The following is a 13,819-nucleotide window of genomic DNA, read 5'->3' on the forward strand; positions in this document are numbered from 1 at the left end:
CAAGAATACTGTGGGAGACCGTGTCAAAAGCTTTGCTAAAGTCAAGGAACAACATGTCCACTGCTTTCCCCTCATCCACAGAGCCAGTTATCTCGTCATAGAAGGCAATTAGATTAGTCAGGCATGACTTGCCCTTGGTGAATCCATGCTGACTGTTCCTGATCACTTTCCTCTCCTCTAAGTGCTTCAGAATTGATTTCTTGAGGACATGCTCCATGATTTTTCCAGGGACTGAGGTGAGGCTGACTGGCCTGTAGTTCCCAGGATCCTCCTTCTTCCCTTTTTGAAAGATGGGCACTACATTAGCCTTTTTCCAATCTTCCAGGACTTCCCCCGATCGCCATGAGTTTTCAAAGATAATAGCCAATGGCTCTGCAATCACATCCGCCAATTCCTTTAGCACTCTCGGATGCAGCTCATCTGGCCCCATGGACTTGTGCACGTCCACTTTTTCTAAATAGTCCCGAACCACTTCTTTCTTCACAGAGGGCTTGCCACCTCCTCCGAATGCTGTGCTGCCCAGTGCAGTCGTCTGGGAGCTGACCTTGTTCGTGAAGACAGAGGCAAAAAAAGCATTGAGTACGTTAGCTTTTTCCACATCCTCTGTCACTAGGTTGCCTCTCTCATTTTGTGTCCTTTAGTGTCATTTAGTGGCCCACAGTGTCCTTGGCTTTCTTCTTATTGCCAAAATACCTGAAGAAACCCTTCTTGTTACTCTTAACTTCGCTCGCTAGGTGCAACTCCAGGTGTGATTTGGCCTTCCTGATTTCACTTCTGCATGCCTGAGCAATATTTATATACTCATCCGTGGTCATTTGTCCAATCTTCCTCTTTTTTGTGTTTAAGATCAGCAAGGATTTCTCTATTAAGCCAAGCTGGTCGCCTACCATATTTACTATTCTTTCTACACATCGGGATGGTTTGTCTCTGTAACCTCAATAAGGATTCTTTAAAATACAGCCAGCTCTCCTGGACTCCTTTCCCCCTCATGTTATTCTCCCAGGGGATCTTTCCCATCAGTTCCCTGAGGGAGTCAAAGTCTGCTTTTCTGAAGTTCAGAGTCCGTATTTTGCTGCTTTCCTTTCCTCCTTGTGTCAGGATCCTGAACTCGACCATCTCATGGTCACTGCCTCCCAGGTACCCATCCACTTTTGCTTCCCCTACTAATTCTTCCCGGTTTGTGAGCAGCAGGTCAAGAAGAGCTCTGCCCCTAGTCGGTTCCTCCAGCACTTGCACCAGGAAATTGTCCCCTACAGTTTCCAAAAACTTCCTGGATTGTCTGTGCACCGCTGTATTGCTCTCCCAGCAGATATCAGGATGATTGAAGTCGCCCATGAGAACCAGGGCGTGCCATCTTGTAGCTTCTGCGAGTTGCCGGAAGAAAGCCTCATCCCCCTGGTCTGGTGGTCTATAGGAGACTCCCACCACTGCATCACTCTTGTTGCTCAGGCTTCTAAACTTAATCCAGAGACTCTCAGGTTTTTCTACAGTTTCATTGTGGAGCTCTGAGCAGTCATACTGCTCCCTTACATACAGTGCAACTCGCCCACCTTTTCTGGCCTCCCTCTCCTTCCTGAACAGTTTATATCCATCCATGACAGCACTCCAGTCATGCGAGTTATCCCACCAAGTCTCCGTTATTCCAATCACATCATAATTCCCTGACTTTGCCAGGATCTCCAGTTCTCCCTGCTTGTGTCCCAGGCTTTGTGCATTTGTATATAGGCACTTGAGATAACCCGCTGATCGCCCCTTGTTCTCAGTATGAGGCAGGAGCCCTCCCCTCTCACACGCTCCAGCTCGTGCTTCCTCCCGGTATCCCGCTTCCCCACTTACCTCAGGGCTTTGGTCTCCTTTCCCTGGTGAACCTAGTTTAAAGCCCTCCTCACTAGGTTAGCCAGCCTGCTCACGAAGATGCTCTTCCCTCTCTTCGTTAAGTGGAGCCCGTCTCTGCCTAGCATTCCTCCTACTTGGAACACCATCCCATGGTTGAAGAATCCAAAGCCTTCTCTCCGACACCACCTGTGTAGCCATTCCTTGACTTCCACGATTTGACGGTCTCTACCCAGGCCTTTTCCTTCCACGGGGAGGATGGACGAGAACACCACTTGCACCTCAAACTCCTTTATCCTTCTTCCCAGAGCCACGTAGTCTGCAGTGATCCGCTCAAGGTAATTCTTGGCAGTATCATTGGTGCCCACATGGAAAAGCAGGAAGGGGTAGCGATCCGAGGGCTTGATGAGTCTCGGCAGTCTCTCCATCACATCGCGAATCTTAGCCCCCGGCAAGCAGCAGACTTCTCTGTTTTCCCGGTCAGGGTGGCAGATAGATGACTCAGTCCTCCTGAGGCGAGAGTCCCCGACCACCACCACCCACCTCCTTCTCTTGGGAGTGATGGTCGTGGAACCCCCAACCCTAGGACAGTGCATCTCATGCCTTTCAACTGGTGGAGTCTCCTTCTGCTCCCTTCCCCCAGACGTATCATCTGGGTCACTCCCTGCAATGGTACCTGTGGAGAGAACATGAAAATGGTTACTTACCTGTGTCCGCTTTGCTGGTCCATGGACTTCTTCTGGAGGTCACATGTTGGCAGATTTCTTCACAGTCCTCCTGTCCCTGCTGCGCAGCCTGCTCTGAATCTTCAGAACCTTGTGCCCATAGAAGCATATCCTGACGTCTGTCCAGGAAATCTTCAGTTTCTCTTATGCAACGCAGGGTCGATACCTGTTGCTCCAGACCTTGAACCTTCTCTTCCAATATGGAGACCAGCTTGCACTTCGTACAAAGTCGCTTCTGTCCTCTGGAAGAAAGACAAAGATGGCACATCCAGTGCAGGTCACAACAGTTGAACACTCCCCATCCATATTACCTTCCTACTATGAACTTCCTCCAGAGATGCAGTAATTCCTCAGAGAAGTCGTTAGGGTTTAAGCCTCAGTGGGCTCACTCCAGGTGAACTCCCAGGCAAAGTCCTGCTGTTTGCTGCTCAGCTGGTTCCCCGCTGCTCAGCTGGTTCTATAAGCACCGAGCCTAAAGCTCTTCCAAGCCTTCTTAGCGCAGTGGGCAGCGCATCAGTCTCATAATCTGAAGGTCCTGAGTTCAAGCCTCAGAGAAGGCAACTCTTCTTGCTCCCTGCTTCTGATTTTCTAACGTAAATCAGAGAAAAAAAGACTAGAGCTGAGTGGTTTCTAGACACCCTCCCATCCATCTAACACACACACACAGACTTTTCTAATGGTACGTGTACAGTATGAAATTAGTTCAAAATTATTCGATTCGAAATTTCGGGAGCTATTTTAGACATTCAGGCTTCGGTGTCCCCACTGAAGCGCATGAATTCAGCAGAGTGCATCCACAGTACTGAGGCTAGCATCGAACGGCGGAGCGGGTGCACCGTGGGTCGCTATCCCACAGTTCCCGCAGTTCCCGCCGCCCACTGGAATTCTGGGTAACGCTCCCAGTGCACGATGGGGCAAAAACATTCTTGCGGGTGTTTCTGGTGCATGTCATCAGGAACCTATGGCGAGCAATCGTTTCACGCCTTTTTGGCATGCAGACGCCATACTGCTTTCAGCAGACGGTGCACAGCTTGCTCTCCTGCAACTATGAATCCGCCTCTCATTTCCTCTTCCCTTCCAATGTAATCTCTACTATCTGCTCTTTCTCTTCCTCATCGAACTCTTCTGCCTCCAACTCTGCTCTCCCACTGGTGCCACGCTTCCGAGCTTCTCCGGGTTGTCTGTCCTGGGCTCCCGCCTCCGTGAAAACCACGGAAGACAACCATTTCCCGCCTTTCTTCGGCTACCACGAACCAAACAGCACCTCTTCCCCTGTCACTCTGCTCTCCTACATTTCGCGCCCGTTTTCCAGGATTACCCGTGCAGGCGCCATGGAGCCCGCTCAGATCTCCGCTGCAGTTTTAAGCATTGTAAATACCTCGCGCATTATCCAGCAGTATGTGCAGTCCCTGCAAAATGAGGCGAGGAAACGACGACCGTGCGATTACTATACTGATGAGGACATGGACAAAGATGGCACGGCGTGTGGCAATTGGGAGATCATGGTGGCGCTGGGCCAGGTTCATGCCGTGGCACGCCGATTCTGGGCCCAGGAAACAAGCACAGACTGCTGGGGCCTCATCGCGTTGCAGGTGTGGGATGATTCCCAGTGGCTGAGAAACTTTTGTATGCGTAAGGGCCACTTTCATGGAGCTTTGCGACTTGCTGTCTCCTTCCCTGAAGTGCAAAGACACCAAAATGAGAGCCGCCCTCACAGTTCAGAAGTGAGTGGCCATAGCCCTGCGGAAGCTTGCAACGCCCGACATCTAGCGGTCAGTCGGGAATAAGTTTAGAGTGGGCAAATCTTCTGTGGGGCCTGCTGTGATCCAAATAGCCAACACAATCATTGATCAGCTGCTATCAAGGGTCGTGACTTTGGGAAATGTGCAGACCAGTGTGGATGGCTTTCATGCGCTGGGGTTCCCTGACTGCGGCGGGGCGATAGACATAACGCATATCCCTCTCTCGGCCCCGGAACAGCGGGGCGGCCACTACATAAACCGCAAGGGGTACTCTTCCATGGTGCTGCAAGCCCTGGTGGATCACAAGGGACGTGGCGAAAGGGATGCACAAACAATCCAGTTGGGCCATTGCCCACAAGCTCACCCCAAGCAGCTTGGACTCCTGATGACTGTGATGCTGAGGTTCCTTAGACCCCTGTTCATATTTCAGACCCCAGCCGGTGCAGCATCCCTGCCCAACCACTCACCATCTGCCCCAGGAGAACCAGCTGGTGGGCTGCATCCACAGGCAGGTAGTTTATGCCGCTCCCCTCAGAGCAGCAGCCACAGCTGTGCAGCTAATCCCCACATCTGGTTGCCGGGGATCCAGCTGGATTGTTTGGGCATCCCTTTCAAGACTTGCCCTCAACAACCTGGCAGCCCCCAGCTTTCTCATTGCTCTGTGGTTGTTTGCTCTGTGAAAGGGGCCTCTAGGAATTGGTATTTCCAGAGACATTAAAGAATCATAAAGGAGAAGGAAAAGTTAATGCCTTAGAAAAGTCTGTGTGTCTGTGTTAGATGGATGGGTGGGTGTCTAGAAACCACTCTGCTCTCGTCTTTTTTTCTCTGATTTCCAGTGGTAATCAAGGTCGGCCATTGCCAGCAGTTGACAAGAACATGTGAGAGCAGTGGGGGCGGGAAATAAACATGGGGAAATAGTTTTACTTTGTGTAATGACCCATCCACTCCCAGTCTTTATTCAAGCCTAAGTTATCTGTATCCAGTTTGCAAATTAATTCCAATGATCACTACAAAAGGTTCCCCCCACCCCACCCGGCTCTCCTCCTGGTAATAGCTCACCTTACCTGATCACTCTCGTTACAGTGTGTCGGGTAACCCCCATTGTTTCATGTTCTCTGTGTATAGGAGTCTCCCCACTGTATTTTCCACTGCATGCATCTGATGTAGCTCACGAAAGCTTATGCTCCAATAAATTTGTTCGTCTCTAAGGTGCCACAAGTCCTCCTGTTCTTACTCATGGTGTTGTATCCCCATAGTGTGGCCGTTTGGTGTCAGTCCTTTTAAATAAACAATGAGTTTTTTCATAGAAACGATATTTTCCTCATACAGACACAGGAGTTGTCATAAATATAAAGGGAAGGGTAAACACCTTTGAAATCCCTCCTGGCCAGGGGAAAGCTCCTCTCACCTGTAAAGGGTTCAGAAGCTAAAGGTAACCTCGCTGGCACCTGACCAAAATGACCAATGAGGAGACAAGATACTTTCAAAAGCTGGGAGGAGGGAGAGAAACAAAGGGTCTGGGGCTGTCTGTATGCTGGTTTCTGCCAGGGATAGACCAGGAATGGAGTCTTAGAACTTTTAGTAAGTAATCTAGCTAGGTATGTGTTAGATTATGATTTCTTTAAATGTCTGAGAAAAGAATTGTGCTGAATAGAATAACTATTTCTGTCTGTGTATCTTTTTTGTAACTTAAGGTTTTGCCTAGAGGGGTTCTCTATGTTTTTGAATCTAATTACCCTGTAAGATATCTACCATCCTGATTTTACAGGGGGGATTTCTTTATTTCTATTTACTTCTATTTTTTATTAAAAGTATTCTTGTAAAAAACTGAATGCTTTTTCATTGTTCTCAGATCCAAGGGTTTGGGTCTGTGGTCACCTATGCAAATTGGTGAGGCTTTTTATCCAACATTTCCCACGAAAGGCGGGGGTGCAAGTGTTGGGAGGATTGTTCATTGTTCTTAAGATCCAAGGGTCTGGGTCTGTAGTCACCTAGGCAAATTGGTGAGGCTTTTTACCAAACCTTGTCCAGGAAGTGGGGTGCAGGGTTTTGGGAAGTATTTTGGAGGGAAAGACGCATCCAAACAGCTCTTCCCCAGTAACCAGTATTAGTTTGGTGGTGGTAGCGGCCAGTCCAAGGACAAGGGGGGGAATATTCTGTACCTTGGGGAAGTTTTGACCTAAGCTGGTAAAGATAAGCTTAGGAGGTTTTTTTCATGCAGGTCCCCACATCTGTACCCTAGAGTTCAGACTGGGGGAGGAACCTTGACAGGAGTAGATTAATCTACAAAGGGAAGGTGATTCCAAGGCAGTTCCAGAGGGAGAAGGGAACGTTTTCAGCATCACTAAATTATCGTGTTGTACCTCACACACACACAGAGTGACAATAAACTCAATTAACTGAGCTACCAACACACTGCACAGGAATGAAATAAACAACTTTATGTTCAAGGAGTTCGGTGCATGTAAATAACACTAAAAATATGTTTTGGGCAACGCATGGAAAAGTCATTGTGTTGTACAACCCACTTGATATAGTTAATACACCACATAATATTTAATGAAGTTAAGAACGAGGTGCTTATAAATTAACATGTTGTGCCATTTACACACGCACAAGACCTAGAAAAAACGGAATTATTTGAGCTTCCAACATTTCCACTTTCTCACAGCATGTTAGACCCCCTGCTTTAAATGAAATATGTCTAAAGGCCAGATGTATGAAAGAATTGTCTCGTTCTGTATTTCTTAGCTTTTATCTCAAAAGGTAATAGCCTCATAATCTCCCCCAAACACCCTGGGACCTCTGCAAATTATTAAAATGCCCCTGTTCTCAGCAAGGGCACGACAGTGACCCACAGCTAGAGTGTCTAGGCCAAGCGTTCTGAAGGAGGCAAGTCAAAGATTTTCTCTCTGCTTCCCTTGGCAAGGTCTGAGTGGGAAAACAAAATCCCCCACATGGAAAGTTTTCTCCTGAGAAACCAATACTAGTCTGTTTGGGGACGTTGATTTGAATGGATTATTATTCTTCTCTTCTGATCTCTGAATTATTTCAGTTCAGTCTTTGTCCTCCAGATGTGTTGCAAGGTGTTGAATTGCGGGGGAGAGAGGCCAAGTCATGACGTCTCTTCCCCTCTTTCATAATTTCTTCCAACTTGTTAGGAAGTTCCTCTGCCTTGATGTGAGTCAAGCAGTGTCCATTGTCTCCGGGCTGTCTCGGAGGAGTCCGCATTGTACACGGTTCCTGGGAGAGTCCTTGGGAGCGTGGATACCTTCACTGGGCCAGCAGCGAGTCTGGCTCCTCCAGCGTCACACCGGAAAGGCTGGCGGTGGCCATTTCCCAGCCTCATCACATATTTCAGTGACGCACCCAGAGCAAAACTTCACCACTTCCCAGACAAGCCTAGCACACACCATCCACCCAGGTATTAGCCTTCAACAGATCATGACTTTTACAATGATAGCTCACCAGGCCAACTCTGTACAAATCGTACCTTAATTCTATGAGAGTGGTGACTATGGGGCTTCCAGGGTGCTGCTTTGAACACAGCCTGCCACCCCTGGGCTGACACTGCAATGGAGACGTCCCCGTAGAGTCCCTCTCTCCCGGGATAAAGATGGCAGCAGGGCTGGCCTGGGTCACCTGATGTGGGCTTCTGGAGCTCAAGCTGTGGGGCTGAAAAGTGGGGTGCAGATACTGGTGTTCCTGCTGAAGCCTGGGTTTGGAAACCCTCACCCCTCATGGGACCTCAGAGATTGAGCTCAAGCCCATCTGTCTCCACTGTCATTTTATAGCCCTGCAGCTGCAGCCCCAGAAGCCTGAGTCAGCTGCCCCGGGATCTGAGACAGGTGCCCTGGGTGTTTGAATCGCTGTAGAGACATAACGTTGGGATATGTCTACAGTGCAGTGAATCACCCATGGCTGGCTGGTGTCACATGAATCAGGGTCATGTGGCTTGGGCTGAAAAGTTGCAGTGTACAAATACAAAGAAACAAGAGCAAAAACCGGTTGCCTTTATAGCGAGATAGCTATAGATACATGGCAAATAGCAACAAGAATCAGCGTAGAGCTGGATCTAAAAAAATGAAAGATTAATCTTTGCTCTACAAATAATAACGACTGATAAATGGTAATATAAAAAAGGACCTGGAATTCCTTCATACTTTGACGGTTCTTGGAAGTTCCAGGCATATTGGCTAGAATTTTCGAGACACAGATTGTCAGAAAAACATAACACGCTGAGTGCTCCACCTGAAACAACAGCAAATACTGTTGCCAAGATAGATAGATACATTGCAAAGAGCAACAAGAATCAATGTGGAGCTGAATCTGCAAAACGGAAAGATTAATCTTGCAATACAAATAATAATGTATTAATTATTATTATTAATTATTATTATGTCATAAAGGACCGTGAATTCCTTCATACTTTTATCATCCTCAGGATGTTGCTGTGAATTCAGAGACATGATCGTTTTCTACAGCAGCCATTGCAGTTTCAAAAGGAAATGCAGGCAGAAAACAAAGCAGGGAGGGTTGTGATGGGGGCGCATGAAAGAAGAGGAGATTGTTCCTCTTGAGTTTTCTTTCCGTTGCTCTTGTGATCGTGATGGAGGAAGCGGAAGCTTAATTTGAGTTTGTCCCCACTCCCCTCCTTCTCTCGGCGGAGTGTGTCTTCACCAGGAGTGCTTCCACCGAATGAAGAGGGGCAGTGTGGGGGGGCTCAGAAACGGGGTTCTTCACTCCATGCAGCTACCCACTGGGAGCCCAGCTGCCCCCTGGGCTCTTGACTCCCCACCTCCTCCCTGGAGTGGGAGCCGGCCACCTGGGCTTCTTGCCTGCCTGCTCCCAGCCAGGAGTGGGGGCGGGGGCCAAGGGCTCAGGCTTCTCGGCTCCCTGCGCTGGGAGCCAGGAGCTTTCGTGCAGCAGCCCTGCGAGGAGCCAGGCAGGTGCAGCCCCGCTGGGATCAGGGAGCGGAGGGCAGCCATGAAGGGAGCCAGCCAGAAGCCATGACATTGGCAAGACAGCCAGAAGCCCCTGTGAGTAAGGCAGTGTCTACACAGATACTGGGTTGTCCTAACGACCCCAACACAATCCCCGTGCCTCTTGAGGAGCTGGAGTTACCATGTGGGTGTAGCAGGGCACTTACATAGATGGGACAAGGCTGTAGTGTGCACCGTGAGGTAATTAGGACAACGTAAAATGCTGTCGGCGGGCCTAACTGTGTAGTGTAGCCCAGGTTTTAATCTCCTGCTGATGGGTTATATGCTGGGTGTCTTGTTTCCTTTGCTTAGGAGTGCTTGTTCTCACACCTATCTCCTTGCTTTCCATTCCAGTTCAGGGAAGGAGAGAATAACCAAGTCTTCAGGTATGAAAAGGCAAAACATTTCTACATGACCCTTCGCAGTCAGTGAAACCTGTGGTGGGAAACGTGCCCTGGATTTTACTGCATTTTGGTTTCTTGTCTTGTTGGTTGCTCCCGAGGAGCTGGCAGGGAAATGTCCATGGAGAAGTGGAGTGGATGTGAGGTTTCTTGCTTACGAGATTTGCCTGCGTTTTGGCCTCATTGTGAGAAGGGCAAATTGGTACAATTCGTTTCTGTCACAGATTGTAGTGTAGTGTGGTGGTTATCATGTTTGCTTCACACGTAAAATATCCCTGGTTTAAAACTAGGCAGAAACAGTGCCTTTTCCCCTGACTGATCAGTTTTGGTCTTCCTCCATTCCAAGCCCTTTGCTGAAATACACCCGTATTTCCCACACTTTTTGTTCCTTTTTCTTTCCTTTGACGATATTTTAGGGTTGTAATTTAATGGCCACACAATTTTGCTCATGAATTAAAGTTTAACACAACATTTGACAGCCTTTTCCTATGCCCTCTTTTCTGTCACTTACGGGAGTTTACTTATGGGAATATTCACTGATTTATTGCACCGAGCATTTCAAAGGAAAGGTCAGAATCATTTACCTTGGATTCACTTTCCTTACTTCTTTCTAATTCTTTCTTTCACATAGATGGGGAAATCTGTGTTGGAGCAATTTAGCTTACCACTCTCTCTTTCTAGACGGAAGCTGACACAATTTAAAACTTCCCAATTTGCAAATATGTATGTGAAAATATTTCCTAAACCAATGCAGAGATCCTGGGCAGGGCTAGGGGTGAGGCAGATTAATAATTGGCTGTTCTTTATTTTGGTGCTTGCTAATTGGCCATTTGGAATTTTAATACGTGATGGCATTACAGGCGAAAGATAATCTCAACATGTGGAGAAGAAACGGTTATACGGGCTAATAAATAATTTCTTGGTGTCACACCAAAAGTGATGCATTCCAGTGTGAAAGAAGAACTAATTCATGGCTTATGAGCATTTGCTACATAGTTGTAGCCATGCAGGTCCCAGAAAAGCTTGTCTTTGTCCCCAACAGAAGCTGGCCCAGTCAAAGATATTATCTCACCCACCTGCGCGTTTGCTCGCCACACTACCTGAGACAAGCGGAAAGAGACTCAAAGCAGAGAAAATGGAACAAAGAAGTTGAATTCCTAGCTGAAAAATGGGCCCCTTTGTCAGCTGGAGGCAATCTCAGACGATTCTGGGACCTCTTGTGGCTATTGCTGGTTTTGAAAAAAGCCAGGTGTTATTTAGGCAATATCGCTTCTACTATATCCACTGAAGCAGATTTATGCTTCACGATTGCTGTGTATCCAAAGAGATTCATTCAATTCAGGACACAAGTGAATAGAGATAGGCAGCTGGAGTCAGCCAGTTCGCCCCGATCTCAAAGTCTTTGGTTTTTAAAAAGGCCCCTTTTGGTGTTTATACAGGACAGGGCAGAAAACGGCCAGATAAAAAGCTATTGGGGTGAAAGTTCTGAGGTTTTTTTTAATTTGCAGTGAAGACTGAATGGAGAATTGTGTCGAGAAGTTTCTTTCCCTGACTGAGGATGGAACCAAGGCAGCATCAACGAGACTCCTAACCAGTAGACCAAGGGTACTCAACAGGTGTACCATGGGCCAACTCTAGACCGCCAGAAATTTTTAATGGACCCTGAAATCTTTTTAAAAATCATAATAATAAGTAAATAAAATTATTTTCTCTGGAGTCTGGACCTTGATCATATCTTGACTGAGATTTTGGACCTTGACAAAAAATAGTTGACTACCCCTGCAGTAGACCATAAGGGGGGGTAATGTAGGGTTTTTTGGTTCAGCTCCTCTATGCTTTCTAAGGCTACTTGCTCTCCAGTTAAAGAAATCCCTTCCAACCCTGATATTCCATGATTCTATGAAATGGTCCATTCCCCATTTCAGAGGGGACAGGAACAGAGAGTGAAGGAACCCCTGTGCTCATAACCTGAGCTCAAGGAAAAGCATTGAAACAAGCTCAAATTACGATTTAGGTTCCTCCATCAGAATCCCAAGAGGAACACAAAAGAGGAACAATCCTCCTCTGCTTTCATTTACCCCACCGCATCCCTCTCCGCTTCTTCTTCCGCCTACCTAGTGGCTTGATTTCCTTTCAGAGTGGTAGCCGTGTTAGTCTGAATCAGCAAAAACAATGAGGAGGACTTGTGGCACTTTGGAGACTAACAAATTTATTTGGGCATAATCTTTCCTGGGCTAAAACCCACTTCATCACATGCATGGAGTGGAAAATACAGCAGGAAGAGATATATACAGAGTCCATGAAAAGATGGGGGTTGCCTTAAAATCATAGAAGATCAGGGTTGGAAGGGACCTCAGGATGTCATCTAGTCCAACCCCCTGCTCAAAGCAGGACCAACCCCAACTAAATCATCCCAGCCAGGGCTTTGTCAAGTCCCCTGCCCTCTGACATGTCCTTTCACAGAATCACAGAGTTGGAAGGGACCTCAGGAGGTCATCTAGTCCAATCCACTGCTCAAGGCAGGACCAATCCCCAATTTTTGCCCCAGATCCCTAAATGGCCCCCTCAAGGATTGAACTCACAGAGAACTGTTTGAAATGGGCCACCCTGTTTACCACTACAAAAAGTGATTTTTCCTCCTACTGCTAATAGCCCATGACATGCTAACAAAGAAACAGCCGTGATTTAAAATCTCCACTCAGAAATGGTGAACAACAGCAGAACCCAAAGTAACTGAAGGAAGGGCGGATGATCACAGTTAGGACACAGAATTCAGAAGATGGCAAAGCTCAGAGCCCCGTTACATGGAGTCAGAATGCAATCAGCTCACAATGAGGGGGAGCAAACTCCCTCCCTTGCTCTCTATGCCAAAGTTCCTGTCAGCTCAATGTCCAGGTCGGCTGCTGAGAGGGTTGCAATGGGGTCAGTGAAGGCAGAGGAGGATTGTTCCTCCTGGGTTTTCTTTGTGTTGCTCTGTGATCCTAGTGGAGGAAGCTGACACATCATTTGAGTTTGTTTCAGTGGCTTGGGTTGGGCTCAGGTTGTGACCCTGAGCACAGGGGTTCCTGCCCGCTCTGCTCTTAGCCGCTCAGGGAATGGACAAAGGAGCAGCTTCAGAAATTGGAGAGAAAATAGCCTAAGGAAGTGTAGCACAGCTGAGAAGAACAACAGCCCCATCTTCTCCCTGGTGGTCTAGTGGTTAGGATTTGGCGCTCTCACCACCACGGCCTGGGTTCAATTCCCAGTCAGGGAAAAGTGACTTTACAGCAAAACACCTTAATTTATTCTTCTCTTGCAATTTGAACAAATTGACGGTTTTTCCCTGACTCCCCCATCTTCTACGTGATCTTGGCAAGGGCTTTGGAGACCATATCAAAATCAAAGCTTCCCATTGACTAGGAGCAGAATATGGGCATGTTTCCACTGTGCACTTCGTTGTCCACAAATAGACAGGTGCAAATTCTTGTTCCCCCTTGCTAGCTAGCCTAACCAATGTTGTAACAACAGTAATAGACACTCAGGTTGACCCAAGATGTCAGTTTTCTTGCTGAAACAAAACCAAAAAATCATTTGGGGTCAACCAAATTCTTTCAGCAAATAAAATATTCACTCAAAAAACTTTCATCCCACTCTATATACCAATCTTTGGAAGTAACCATCTCAGCAAAACTGACCATTAGCCTCTTCCATTCCTGAGGGCTAGCTGCTGTCATGTTCTAAGCATAGACGATGGGCCTTTCACCTGTTGGCCACTGGTTTCTACCTTGCTCAGGTAGCTACTGATGAAAGGCAATGTGGTTTAGTGGCAGACCTACTTCTATCCCTCTGTCCAACTAGGCGTGTTTGTTTCACACTGCTTGTAAAAGTACAATCAATGCATTTTGTTGATACCTAAATCTGGGATCAAGATGAAACACTGTGATTGTAAGTCAATGAGAAAAATCTCTGCTGAGTTCGACAGAAGGAAGGTTTTCTCATCAGGTTCTAGCACACGATAAAAGTTCTGAAGGTTCTTAGAGTTTCCAGACACATGGGCCAGAATTTTCAGAAGGTCTCACCCCCACCCCTAGAGCCAGATTTTCAGAAGAACTCAGCTCCCATTTGGGCAATAAACATTTTGGCCAGATTTCAGAAAG

At 47.4% G+C, this 13,819-nt stretch overlaps 2 non-coding genes across 2 annotated transcripts; both read left to right on the forward strand.

Moving 5' to 3' along the window:
* Positions 1-3,045: 3,045 nt before the first annotated feature.
* On the forward strand, positions 3,046-3,118 carry TRNAM-CAU (transfer RNA methionine (anticodon CAU)). The gene has a single exon. It is a non-coding gene; the product is annotated as a tRNA-Met (tRNA).
* A 9,746-nt stretch (positions 3,119-12,864) lies between these two features.
* On the forward strand, positions 12,865-12,936 carry TRNAE-UUC (transfer RNA glutamic acid (anticodon UUC)). Its single transcript has one exon. It is a non-coding gene; the product is annotated as a tRNA-Glu (tRNA).
* Positions 12,937-13,819: the final 883 nt, after the last annotated feature.

This window comes from Lepidochelys kempii, unplaced genomic scaffold (genome assembly GCF_965140285.1).
Source record: "Lepidochelys kempii isolate rLepKem1 unplaced genomic scaffold, rLepKem1.hap1 scaffold_29, whole genome shotgun sequence".
NCBI lineage: Eukaryota > Metazoa > Chordata > Testudines > Cheloniidae > Lepidochelys > Lepidochelys kempii.